Raw genomic sequence first — 13,530 nt, forward strand, 5'->3', positions numbered from 1 at the left:
TAAATCACAGCTTGTTCAGCCATTCCCCAATTGATGGGCATCCCTTTAATTTCCAATTCTTAGCTACTACGAAAAGAGCCACTATAAATATTTTTGTACATATGGGTCCTTTTCCCACTTGTCTTATCTCTTTGAGATACAACCCTAGGAGTCGTATTGTTGGGTCAAAGGGTATGAACATTTTTATAACCTTTTGGGCATAGTTCCAAATTGCTCTCCAAAATGGCTCTATCAGTTCACAACTCCACGAGCAATGTAACAATGTTGCAATTTTCCCACATCCTCTCCAGCATTTATCATTTTCCTGTTTTGTCATTTTAGCCAATCTGACAGGAGAGATGTGGTACGTAAGAGTTGTTTTGATTTGCATTTCTCTAATCAGTAGTGATTTTGAGCATTTTTTTCATATGCCAATAAATATCTTTAATTTCTTCCACTGAAAACTGCCTGTTCATATCCTTTAACCATTTCTCAGATACGGAATGACTTGTATTCCTATATATTTGGCTCAGTTCCCTGTATATTTTAGAAATCAGGCCCTTATCAGAGACATTAGTTGTAAAGGTTTTCTCCCAATTTTCTGCTTCCCTCCTAATCATTCTTGCATTGGCTTTTTTTGTTCAAAACATTTCAATTTGACATAATCAAAATTATCTATTTCACATTTTGTAATGCTCTCTATCTCTTGTTGGGTCATGAATTCTTTCCTTTTCCATAAATCTGATAGGTAAACCATTCCTTGCTCTCCCAAATTGCTTATAGTATCAGCCTTTTTTCCTAAATCATGAACACGTTTTGACTTTATTTTGGTATGTGATGTAAGATATTGGTCTATGCCCAGTTTCTGCCCTACCATTTTCCAATTTTCCCAACAGTTTTTGTGAAATAGCGAATTCTTAGCCCAGAAGCTGGCCTCTTTAGGTTTATCAAAGAGTAGATTGCTATAATTGTTGACTTCTCCTTCTTGTGTACATATCCTATTCCAGTGATCCACGACTCTGTTTCTTAGCCAGTACCAGGTAGTTTTGATGACTGCTGCTTCATCGTACAATTTAATATCTGGTATGGCTAGGCCACCTTCCCTAGCATTTCTTTTGATTAATACCCAAGATATTCTTGACCTCTTGTTTTCCCAGATATATTTTGTTATTATTTTATCCAGCTCTGTCTGTAAAATAATTTTTGGTAGTTTGGTATGGCACTGAATAGATAGATTAATTTAGATAAAATTGACATTTTTATTATATTAGCTCCGCCTTACCATGAACAACTGATATCTTTCCATTTATTTAGATTTGACTTTATTTGCGTGAAAATTTTTTCATAAACATGTTCATATAGTCCCTGGGTCCCTCTTGGCAGATAGACTCCCAAATATTTTATAGTGTCTACTTTAAATTTGAATGGAATTTCTTTTTCTATCTCTTGCTGTTGGGCTTCATTTGTAATGTATAGGAATGCCAAGGATTTATGTGGGTTTATTTTATATCCTGCAACTTTGCTAAAGTTGTTTATTATTTCAAGTAATTTTTTACTTGATCCTCTAGGATTCTCTAAGTAAATCATCATATCATCTGCAAAAAGTGATGTTAGCTTCTTCTTTGCCTGTTTTAATTCCTTCAATTTCTTTTTACTACTCTTATTGCTACAGCTAACATTTCTGTACTAAATGGAATAGTAGGGGTGATAATGGACATCCTTGTTTCACCCCTGATCTTATTGGGAATTCATCTAGCTTGTCCCCTTAACAAATAATGCTTGTTGATGGTTTTAGGTTTGTGTTATTTGTGATTTTAAAGAATGCTCCATTTATTCCTATGCTTTCTAGTGTTTTTAATAGGAATGGGTGTTGTATTTTGTCAAAGGCTTTTTCTGCGTCTATTGAGATGATCGTATGGTTTCTGTTTTGTTGTTGATATGGTCAATTATGCTAATGATTTTCCTAATATTGAACCAGCCTTGCATTCCTAGAATAAATCCTACCTGGTCATAGTGTATTGTTCTAGGGATAAGTTGCTGCAATCTTTTTGCTAATATTTTATTTAAAATTTTTGCATCGGTATTTATTAGGGAAATTGGTATATAATTTTCTTTCTCTGTTTTGACTCTACCTGGTTTGGGTATTAGTACCATATTTGTTTCATAAAAAGAATTTAGTAGCACTCGTTCTTCACCTATTTTCCCAAATAGTCTACAAAGTATAGGAATTAATTGTTCTTTAAATGTTTGATAGAATTCACATGTAAAACCATCTGGCCCTGGAAATTTTTTTTTCCTAGGGAGTTCATTGATGGCTTGCTCAATTTCTTTTTCTGAGATGGGGTTATTTAGAAATTTTACTTCCTCTTTTGTTAACCTGGGCAATTTATGTTTTTGTAGATATTCATCCATATCTCTAAGGTTGTCAAATTTATGGGTATTCAATTGGGCAAAATAATTCCTAATTATTGTTTTGATTTCTTATTCATTAGAGGTGAATTCACCCTTTTCATTTTTGATACTGATAATTTTATTGTCTTCTTTTTTTAATCACATTGACCAAAGCTTTATCAGTTTTATTGTTTTTTTTTCATAAAACTAGCTCTTGGTTTTATTTATTAATTCAATAGTTTTCTTGGTTTCAATTTTATTAATCTGTCCTTTGATTTTCAGTATTTCTAATTTGGTATTTATTTGGAGATTTTCAATTTGTTCTTTTTCTTGCTTTTTCAGTTGCATGCCTACTTCATTGATCTCTTTTTTCTCTATTTTATTCATGTGAGCATTTAGAGATATAAAACTTCCCCTAAGAACTGCCTTTGCTGCATCCCATAAGTTTTGGTATGTTGTCTCATTATTGTCATTCCTTTGAATGAAGTTGTTAATTGTTTCTCTGTTTAACATATTGTTGATACTGTGTACAAAGTACATGTACACTTAACTCTGAATCAATTCATATATTGATTCAGGTTTCACATTTCTCAGGTTTTTGCTCATGCATCCTGCTTGTCATTTATTATACCACAATACTATTCTATTACAGTCAAATACCACAACTTTTTCAGCCATTCCTCAATTGATGGGTATCCCTTTGATTTCCAATTATTTCCTACCACAAAAAGAGCTGCTATAAATATTTTTGTATAAATAGTTCCTTTTCCCTTTTCTTTGATCCCTTTGCAATACAGAATTAGTAGTGACATACCTGGGTGAAAGAATATGCACAGTTTTAAAACCCTTTTGGCATAGTTTCCCAGAATGGCTAGACACAAACCCAATATCAGTGAATTAGCTTACAAATTTTTTATATCCTCTCCAGCATGTCATTTTCCTTCCGTGTCTTGTTTCTCAATTTGATAGGTGTGAGGTAGTTTCCCAGAGTTATTTTACTTTGCATATCTCTAATGAGTAGTGATTTAGAATTTTTTTACATGACTATAGATAGCATTGATTTCTTCTGTAAACAAACTCTGTCTTTTGAGCAGTTATCAACTAGGAAATGGATCTTATTTTTATTTTAAATTTGACCCCACTCCCTGTATATTTAAGAAATGATATCAGAGATACTTACTGTAAAATGTTTTCCCTTTTTCCTGTTTTCTTTTTAATTTTGGCTGCATTAGTTTTGTTTTTGCAAAAGCTTTTTAATTACATGTAATAAAAGTTGTGTATTTTATTTACAATTATCCTTTCTATCTCTTGTTTGGTCACAAACTTTTGGCTTATCCATAGGTCTCACAGGTAAATTTTTCCATGCTCCCTTATTTTACTTATGATATCAAAAACAAAATCACCCTTTTCTGTCTAACTCATTTATCCATTTTTGCCTTATCTTGGTGTATGGTGTGAGATGATGATGTCTGCCTTATTTATCCAAGCTGCCTTAAAATTAAGCCAGCATTTTTTCAAATATTGAGTTCTTACCCCAAAAGTTTAAATCTTCAAATTTATCAAACACTAGATTTTGTTGTTGTTCAGTCATTTCAGTTGTGTCTGGCTCTTTTTGACCCCATTTGGGGTTTTCTTGGTCAAGATATCTCTTTTTCCATTTGACCAATTTTGTTTTTAAGGTGCTACTTTCTTCATTATTTTTGTACCTCTTTTACCAAGATGTTTATTGCCTTTTTATATTTTTTTTTCCTTTTTCTTTCATTTCTTTGTTTAACTATTTATTACCACTCTTATTTGATTTTTAAAATATTTTTTCACTCTTTCTTGAATTCTTGTTAGGCTGTGTCCAATCCACACTTTCTTTGACACTTTGCTTGTGGATGTTTTGGTTTTATTGTCTTCTTATGAGTTTGTGTCTTGATCTCCTTTGTCACCATAGAAGCTTACATCCATTTTGCCTCACCCTGCACCTTCAGTGTAACCCTGGGGAAATGCAGAAAGACCTCACCTGGCCTCAGCACAAACCAACCACCACCACCAGCTCCAGCTCAGTATCAGATAAAATACAACTTTTTACAGCTTCCAGCTGCCAGAACCTGAGACCCCAGCACACAAAGCCAGTAACCAGGCCCCTGTTCCCCAGCACAAGAAGTGTGGGACAGAGCCCCTGTACCTCAGAAGCAGAGAACCATGTTAAGAGCTAGGAAAAAGGCAAATACAATGAGCAAAAAGCAACATAGAAAAGCAAAGACCAGATATTCTTACTATGGGGACAGGGAAGATCAAAACACAATACAAAAGAAGAAAGCATTGTTAGTGTACCCACATCTGACATCTCAAAGGGTAATATGAACTGGTCTCAAATCCAAAAAGCTTTCTTGCAAGACCTCAAGAAAGATTTTAAAAGTCAAATTGGAGAGGTAGAAGAAAAATTGAACAATTCCTTTAAAAATACAATTCACAAGATTCACAAAATTCACTGAAGAAAGTAATTCCTTAAAAATTAGAATGTAGCAAACAGAAGATAATAATTCTATGAGAAATCAAGAAAGAATAAAACTAAACCAAATGAATGAAAAAACAGAAGACAAAGTGAAATATATTTTTTTAAAAAATAAATAATTTATTTTTAGCTTTCAACATTCATTTCCACAAGATTTTGAGTTCCATACTTTCTCCCATTTCTCCCCTCCCCTGACTCCAAGACAGAATGCATTCTGACTGCCCTTTCCCTCAATCTTCCCTCCATTCTATCACCCACCCCCTTTATTTTATCCTCTTCCCTTATATTTTCCTGTACTACTAGAGAGATTTCTTTACTACCTGTATATCATATTTCCCAGTTGCATGTAAAACAATTTTAACATACAATTTTAAACTTTGAGTTCCACATTCTGTCCCTTCCTCCCTCCCCACCCACGCTCATTAAGAAGGAAAGCAATTTCATCTAGGTTATACATGTGTAGTAATGCAAAACACTTCCATAATAGTCATGTTGTTAAAACCTAACTATATTTCCCTCCCATCCTATCCTGCCCCCACTTTTATTCTACTCTCTCCTTTGACCCTGTCCCAATTCAAAAGTATTTGTTTCTGATTACACCTTCCCCCATTTGCCTTCTTTTCTGTCACCACCTTATACCCTTCCCCCCACTTTCCTGTAGGGTAAGATAGATTTCCATACCCAATTCAGTGAGGATGTTATTCCCTTTTTCAACCAAATCTGGTGGGAGTAAGGTTCACTCATTCCCTCTCACCCCACCCCTCTTCCCCTCACTGTAAAAGCAAAGCAAGGAAAATTTCCTCTTTTATGTAAGATAATTTGCTTCATTCTACCTCTCCCTCTTTCCTTCTCCCAGTATATTCCTCTCTCACCATTTAATTTTACTTTTTAGATATCATCCCTTCGTATTCAACTCACGTTATGCCCTCTGTCTTGATAAATAGATAGATACATAGATAGATAGATACATAGATAGATAGATACATAGATAGATAGATTCCCTGAAACTACCTTAACACTGATAAAGGTCTCACGAGTTACAAACATCATCTTTCCATGTATTAATGTAAACAGTTCAACTTTAATAAGTCCCTTATGACTTCTCTTTCCTGTTTACCTTTTCATGATTCTCTTGAGTGTTGGATTTGAAAGTCAAATTTTCTATTCAGCTCTAGTCTTTCATCAAGGATGCTTGAAAGTACTCTATTTCATTGAAAATATATTTTTCTCCTGAAGATTTATACTCAGTTGTGCTGGGTAGGTGAATTTTGGTTTTAATCCTAGCTCCTTTGACCTCTGGAATATCATATTCGAAGCTCTCCAATCCCTTAACACAGAAGTTCCTAAATCTTCTCTTATCCTGATTGTGTTACCACAACACTTGAATTATCTCATTCTGGCTGCTTGCAATATTTTCTCCTTGACCTGGGAACTCTGGACTTTGGCTACAATATTCCCAAGGGTTTTCCTTTTGGGACCTCTTTGAGGAGGTGACTGGTAGATCCTTTCAATTTCTATTTTATCTTCTGGTTTTAGGATGTTAGCGCATTTTCCTTGATAATTTCTTGAAAGATGATGTCTATACACTTTTTTGATCATGGCTTTCAGGTAGTCCCATAATTTTTTTTAAATTATCTTTCCTGGAGTTGTTTTCAAGGTCAGGTGTTTTTCTAATAAGATATTTCACTTTAAGGAGGCACAGTCAACATGGTGGAGTGAAAAGCAGGGACTTCTTTGAGTTTTCCCCTAAACCTCTTAAATACCTGTAAAAAATGACTCTAAACAAATTTGAGGGCAGTAGAACCCACAAAATGACATAGTGAAACAAATTTCTAGCCCAAGACAATCTGGAAGGTTGACAGGAAAGGTCTGTTGCACCAGGCTGAGAGAAGAGTGCATTCAAGTATGAACTGTGCCATCACAGAACAGGCCCAAGCAACACCCAGAATAGGCCTCAGGGGCATGAATCACTGGCAGCTGTGGAATTTTCCAGACTTTTCCACCCGCAAATGCCAAACACAACTTTGAAGGTGTATTGGCAATTAAGATGGGCTTTTAGGACTTATTAAATCAAGTGCCCTTGAAGAGTTTGGCCTTTGTTTCCTTGATTAAATTAGGAGTCCTTTATTACCTCCTTGCCTCAAGGGAAAGCCTAGTTTACATGGATTTGAGTGACATGTTTGTGACATTAGAGGCTTTTAGACCACGTGGTTTAAGTCACATTTTTGAGATGCTCTTATGTCAGGTAGGTGAGTTGATGTGGAGATTCTGGGCAGCTGTAGTGAATAGCCCTGCACCTTGTAAACCTGGGTATTGGGACTTTGTTAAACCCTGGTAACTATGCATTGAGATTTGAATCAGACAAGGTCTGTCTGTTGATGTTTGTAATTTGTTTGTATTTTCTCTGAAGTTCAGGGTGCTGGCTTTCCCCCCTGAACTAAGTGAGATTGATATTTGTATTTTGGATTAAATTGAGATTGTTAACCCCTTAATGTTACTTTCTTTAGTGAAGCAGATCAAAGAACCTGTGTTGGCAGCTTTCTGTGTGCTGATTGTTGGTGGGTCTTATACCCCTACATCAGCTGCTAGTAGATTATTGCTACAGAAGGTCATCAGGAAAGGTCCATGGGACCTGGGTGAGAGAAGGAGCATGATCTTGCTGAGGCCACAGTCAGAGGGTGATGGTGGGAGCAGCAGCAGTGGCTGCTTCTAGAGCTCTCAGTGAACAGATGGTAGGGAGATCAAGTGGCTAATCTGAGAGGAATTGCAGGGATCTCTTTGCTGGCACTGTGGCAGGATTCTCTTACTTTGCTCTTGCTTGGATCTGGGTCCCAGTTCTGGGTGGTGATCCTGGGGCAAGGAGGAGCACTGGTATAGTGGAGCTTGTGGCAGTAGTGGAGAGTGAGTCCTCCTCACAGTTCCAAAGCAGAAAAGAGTTCTTGTGGACAGTCACAGACCAGAATAGAAGTAAACACATCTCCTTAGATCATACCACCTTGGAAGAACTGAAAATTTACAGATCCCTAGAAGTATCTCTCAAAACAGTTGCACAAAACCTCTGAAGCTTGGGACAGTGCACTCTCAACTCTGGAAGCAGAGTCCTACCTTAACAAAGAGTTCAAAAGTCCAGTAATTGGCTGGAAAAATGAGCAGACAGCATAAAAAAACTCAGACTATAGACTCTTACTTTGGTGACAAGGAAGATCTAAACAAACAACCAGAAGAAAACAACACAGTCAAAGTTCCTACATCCAAAGCCTCAAAGAAAAGTATGAACTGATCTCAGTCCATGGAAGAGCTCAAATTGGAATTTGAAATCAAGTAAGAGAAGTAGAGGAAAACTGGGAAGAGAAATGAGAGGGCTGCAGGAAAATCATGAAAAACAAGTCAACACCTTGCTAAAGAAGACCCAAAACATACTGAAGAAAATAACACCTTAAAAATAGACTAGCCTAAATGGAAACTGGGTCCAAAAAGCCAATGAGGAGAAGAATGCCTTGAAAAGTAGAATTGGCCAAATGGAAAAGAAGGTCCAAATGCTCACTGAAGAAAAGAATTACTTAAAAATTAGAATGGAGCAAACGGAAGCTAATGACTGTATAAGAAATCAAGAAATTATAAAACAAAACCAAAAAAAATGAAAAAATAGAAGACAACATGAAATATCTCATTGGAAAAACCACTGATGTGGAAAATAGAACCAGGAGTGATAATTTTAAAATTATTGGACTATTTGAAAGCCATAATCAAAGAAAGAGCCTAGACATCATCTTTCAAAAATTTATCTAGAAAAACTGTCCTTATAGTCTAGAATCAGAGGGTAAAATAAAAATGGAAAGAATCCACTAATCATCTCCTGAAGGAGATCCCAAAAGGAAAACTCCAAGGAACATTGTAGCCAAATTCCTGAGTTTCCAAGTCAAGGAGAAAATATTGCAAGCACTCAGAAAAAAACAATTCAAGTATTGTGGAAACGCAATCAGGATAACACAAGATTTAGCAGCTTCTACATTAAAGGACTGGAGGGCTTAGAATACGATATTCCAGAGCTCAAAGGAGCTGGGATTAAAACCAAGAATCACCTACCCAGCACAACTGAGTATAACTCTTCAGATGAAAATGTATATTCAATGAAATACAGGACTTTCAAGCATCCTTGAGGAAAGACCAGAGCTGAATAGAAAATTTGACTTTCAAATACGACACTCAAGAGAAGCATGAAAAGAAAAACACGAAAGAAAAATCATAAGGGACTTATTAAAGTTGAACTGTTTACATTAATACATGGAAAGATGATGTTTGTAACTCATGAGACCTTTCAACGTAGGGTAATTGGAGAGAATTTATATATAGACAGAGGGCTCATGGTAAATTGAATATGAAGAGATGATATCTAAAATAATAAAATTAAGGGGTGACAGAGAAATGTACTGAAAGAAGGAGAAAGGGAGACATAGAACACAGTAAATTATCTTACATAAAAGAGGCAAGAAAAAGCTTTTACAGTGGAGGGGAAGAGGGAGGAGGTGAAAGAGTAAATCTTTCTTCAGATTTTGCTGAAGAAAGGAATAACATACACACTCAAATTGGTATGGAAATCTACATTATCCTACAGGAAAGTAGAGGGGATTTCTATTCCTCAAGAGCCTTGGGTTGCTTAGACAGTTATCAAAACAGGTTCTATATGAGTTGGGACTAGACTCCAGATACTTCTTCCCCTAGTTTACAATTTTGTTTTTTCTGAACATTTTCTCAGTCAGCATTGTTTTCCTGCTTCCGTCTATTTAGATTCCCTTAAGATTCTTCCTCATTGTAGGTTTGTGCATGGCAATGAGGTCCTAGAGGGAGTTATAAAGGCCTAAGTCCACTAAAATCCATCTTGATTTTTGCCTCCAATAACCATCTCATTCTGAGATCACTTTGATAGTTGGATTCCAGTTGTGCCCTCCACCCACTTAAATAAATCCTCATGTCAATAGTAAATGTTTTCCTGAAGATGGCATATCATTCTTTTTATTGAGGAAATACCATATTTAGAAATGCTGTGTTCCTATGTTTTCTGGTTGGTCTGCCCCAGTTCTCTACCCACATTTCCATTCTCCACTCAGATGCTGATGATGTTCCAAATGTGCAGGCCTAATCACCCTTCTCTCCCCCAACAGTTAAAAAAATACCCTCCAGTGGTTCCTTTTCACCTCCTGAATCAGATTTCTCATCTTTCTCACTGTTTCACACCTTACACCACCCTTCCCTACCTTCTGACACGTACATTGGGAACCTTCACCACTGGCCTTTGTGCTATATTTTTACCCCAGACACCACGTTTTCCAAGCCCAGAAATTTGTACTGGCTATCCCTCATTCCTGGAATGCTCTCTGTCCTCATTCTTATCTACTGGTTTCCTTCAAGAACCAACTAAAATTGTACCATCTAATAGAAGCCTTTCCAAATCTCTATTAATTCCAGTGCCTTCCCATTGAGGATTATCTGCATTTATTTTTGTATACATCTTGTTTGTACATTGTTGTTTGAGTGTTGTCACTATTATTAGGTTGCAAGATCCCTGGGAGCAGTACTGTCCTGTGACCTTCTTTGTATTCCCAGTGCATGGCACGATGCCTGGCACATAGTAGATACATAATAAATATTTTTGACTAATAGCTGAGGACATAACTCCATGTCATTTATAGGGGTTGATTATGGGATTGTGATGGTGATAACACTAAAGAATGTGAATTTGTAATTTAGCTGAGGAAGCAGATGCTCCTTACCCTGATGTTTGTCTCTGGGACACAAACTATATAGTTCCATATGCTCTTCTCTGGCACCCATTCTATGTACCAGATCTTCCTCCAATCACATCCTCCTTTCTTGGTTAGCCATCCTTGGAGTAATGCTAAACTGTTCTTCAGTACATTTCAGTGCTTCATCCCCAGCCTGATGTTTTAGACATTATATTTGGACTATTCTAACATTGATCCACAGACTTTTTAGAAGGGTTAGTTGTACTTGTCTTCTTTTCCATTTAAATAATCTCAACCTCTCTGCTTCTTTCTCTGTTCCTCTGTGTGTATACATATATACACTCACCCATCAACATTTGTAGGGATTAAGAGCATAGAACATCCATGAATGTGAAAAACTACTAATAACTCTAGGCTCCATCTCAAGGCTTTATTTTTAATCATTCTGATTATACTTATTTAATATATAAAACAAGTAAAATAGCAACACTGCACCCATAAAACAGTTGCTTTTTCTACCTGAAATTAGTATCTCAAACATAGTGTAGTACACTATGACTGCAAAGACTCTACATAGTTTTGTTAAATCAAATGCTTCACTAATTCCCTTCTCTTAAGAAAACACAAGATACAATCATCACTGTGGGATAAAAATCACACAACTGATTGATTGTAAAGAGACGAAGAGTTCCCAAAGAAAGTGCATAGTTCATAATTCCTTAGAACCTTTAATAAAATTTAATTATTAATAATAAATTTATATATGTATACTCATGTAGTAAATTATAAAACATAATAATGTACAATGTTTATGCATTTTGTTATTGTTGTTGAGTCATTTCAGTCATGCCTAATTCTTCATGATACAGTTAGTGGTTTTCTTTGCAAAGATACTGGAATGTTTGCCATTTCTTTCTCCCACTCATTTTCCAGGTGAGGAAACTGAGGTAAAGAGGATTGACAGGTTTTACCAGGGTGACACAGCTATACTACCAATGGCATTCTCTGGAATTAAAAAAAAAGTAAATATCTGGAATGAAAAAATAGAAGACAACAAGAAATATTATCTCATTAGAAAAACAACTGGCCTGGAAAATAGAGCCAGGAGAGATAATTTAAAAATTATTGGTCTACTTGAAAACCATGATCAAAAAAAGAGCCTAGACATGATTTTGCAAGAAATTATCAAGGACAATTTCCCTGATATTCTAGAACCAGAGGGTAAAATAGAAATGTAGAGAATCCACCAATCACCTTCTGAGAGAGGGGCCTAAAGGAAAACTCCTAGGAATACTGTAGCCAAATTCCAGAGATCCCAGGTCAAGGAGAAAATATTACAAGCAGCCAGAAAGAAACAATTCAAGTATTGTGGAAACACAATTGTTATAATACAAGATTTAGTAGCTTCTACAATAAAGGATCAGAGGGCTTGGAATATGATATTCCACAGATCAAAGGAGGTAGGATTAAAACCAAGAATCACCTACCCAGCAAAACAGTATAATACTTCAGGGGGAAAATGGAATTTCTATTAGAGGACTTCCCGGCATTCTTGTTTAAAAGACCAAAGCTGAATAGCAAATTTGACTTTCAAATACAAGAATCATGAGAAACATGAAAATGTAGCATTTGACCAGATTCAAAATCAGCATTTCATCAACAGCACATAGACATTGAAACTTTAGGGGCATGGAAAATGTACCAAGGGGGCAAAGGTACTAGTAATTCCTATTTGTGTGCACTCACTGTGAGACACTCGGTGTCCACACCAGAGAACTCAGAACCCCCAGAATTCTTCCTGTGTTGGCATTGTCCGTATCTTCCTTCCTAAACATCAGTCCGTAGCTCTCAGTGGCTCCTTTGTGAAACTGCAGGCAGAAAATGACATTCCAGCTGGCAACTCAATATTTTTTGTGGTAACATTTCAATGGTGTTAAGGAGAGAAAAACAGAAGAGAAAATCTCCCTCAGCAAGTTTCTACTGGGGGATCATTTCATTATTTGCAAATTGTATGACTGTTCAAGATAAGAACTTCCCAGGCATTTAAATAAAGAGTGGGATCTACTGTTAAAAAAAGTAAATATTAGTTATGTCTACGAGAGTAGCTAACTCTTCTTTGTCCTCCTCATCTTCTTCTTCCACTTCCTCTTCTTCCGCTTCCTCTTCTTCCACTTCTTCTTCTTTTGCTTCCTCTTCCCTTTTGTCCCCTTCTTCTTCCCAGGCACTATGCTAAGTTCTTTATAAGGGTATTAAATCATCACCAGATCCTTGGACGTCAAATGCTATTATTATACCCATTTTACAGATGAGGAAATTGAGGCAAACAAAAGTTAAGTGACTTGCCCAGGCTCATAGAGCTAATACATGTATCAGACCAGATTTAAACTCAGTTCTTCCTGATTTCTATGCTCTACACTATTTTTAATGGAGGTATAATTAAAGCCTATCTAAAGTCTACTGTGCCCTCCTTTCTCTCTCTCTCTCTCTCTCTCTCTCTCTCTCTCTGTCTGTCTCTCTCTCTCTCTCTCTCTCTCTCTCTCTCTCTCTCTCTCTCTCTCTGTCTCTCTCCTATTTTTGAAATTTATTTTTAATTTTTTTCTCAAATATGTGTAAAAGTAATTTCAACACTAGTATTTTTTAATTAGAGTTCCAAATTTCTTCCTCCATACTTGTACTCCCCACTCCTTGAGAAGGCATGCAATTTTATATAGGTTATACATGTGCAATCATATAAAACATATTTCCATAATAGCCATATAGCAAAATAAAATAGAGCAAAACAAAAAAAAGTTGTTTTTTCAAATGGTTAGTCCTTTTCAGTCTTTTTTTCTCACCCAATAAAGTTACCAAGGGTTCTTAGATAATCCCCATCCTTTAGATCCCTCTCTCCATCATTTCCACTAGCTATTAAGT

At 36.1% G+C, this 13,530-nt stretch overlaps 1 protein-coding gene across 1 annotated transcript in view; it reads left to right on the forward strand.

Moving 5' to 3' along the window:
- The window catches only part of GALNTL6 (polypeptide N-acetylgalactosaminyltransferase like 6), a 1,125,319-nt gene that overhangs the window by 193,561 nt on the left and 918,228 nt on the right, over positions 1-13,530 (forward strand). The window lies entirely within an intron of this gene.

The sequence above is a fragment of the Trichosurus vulpecula genome, chromosome 6 (assembly GCF_011100635.1).
Source record: "Trichosurus vulpecula isolate mTriVul1 chromosome 6, mTriVul1.pri, whole genome shotgun sequence".
Lineage (NCBI taxonomy): Eukaryota > Metazoa > Chordata > Mammalia > Diprotodontia > Phalangeridae > Trichosurus > Trichosurus vulpecula.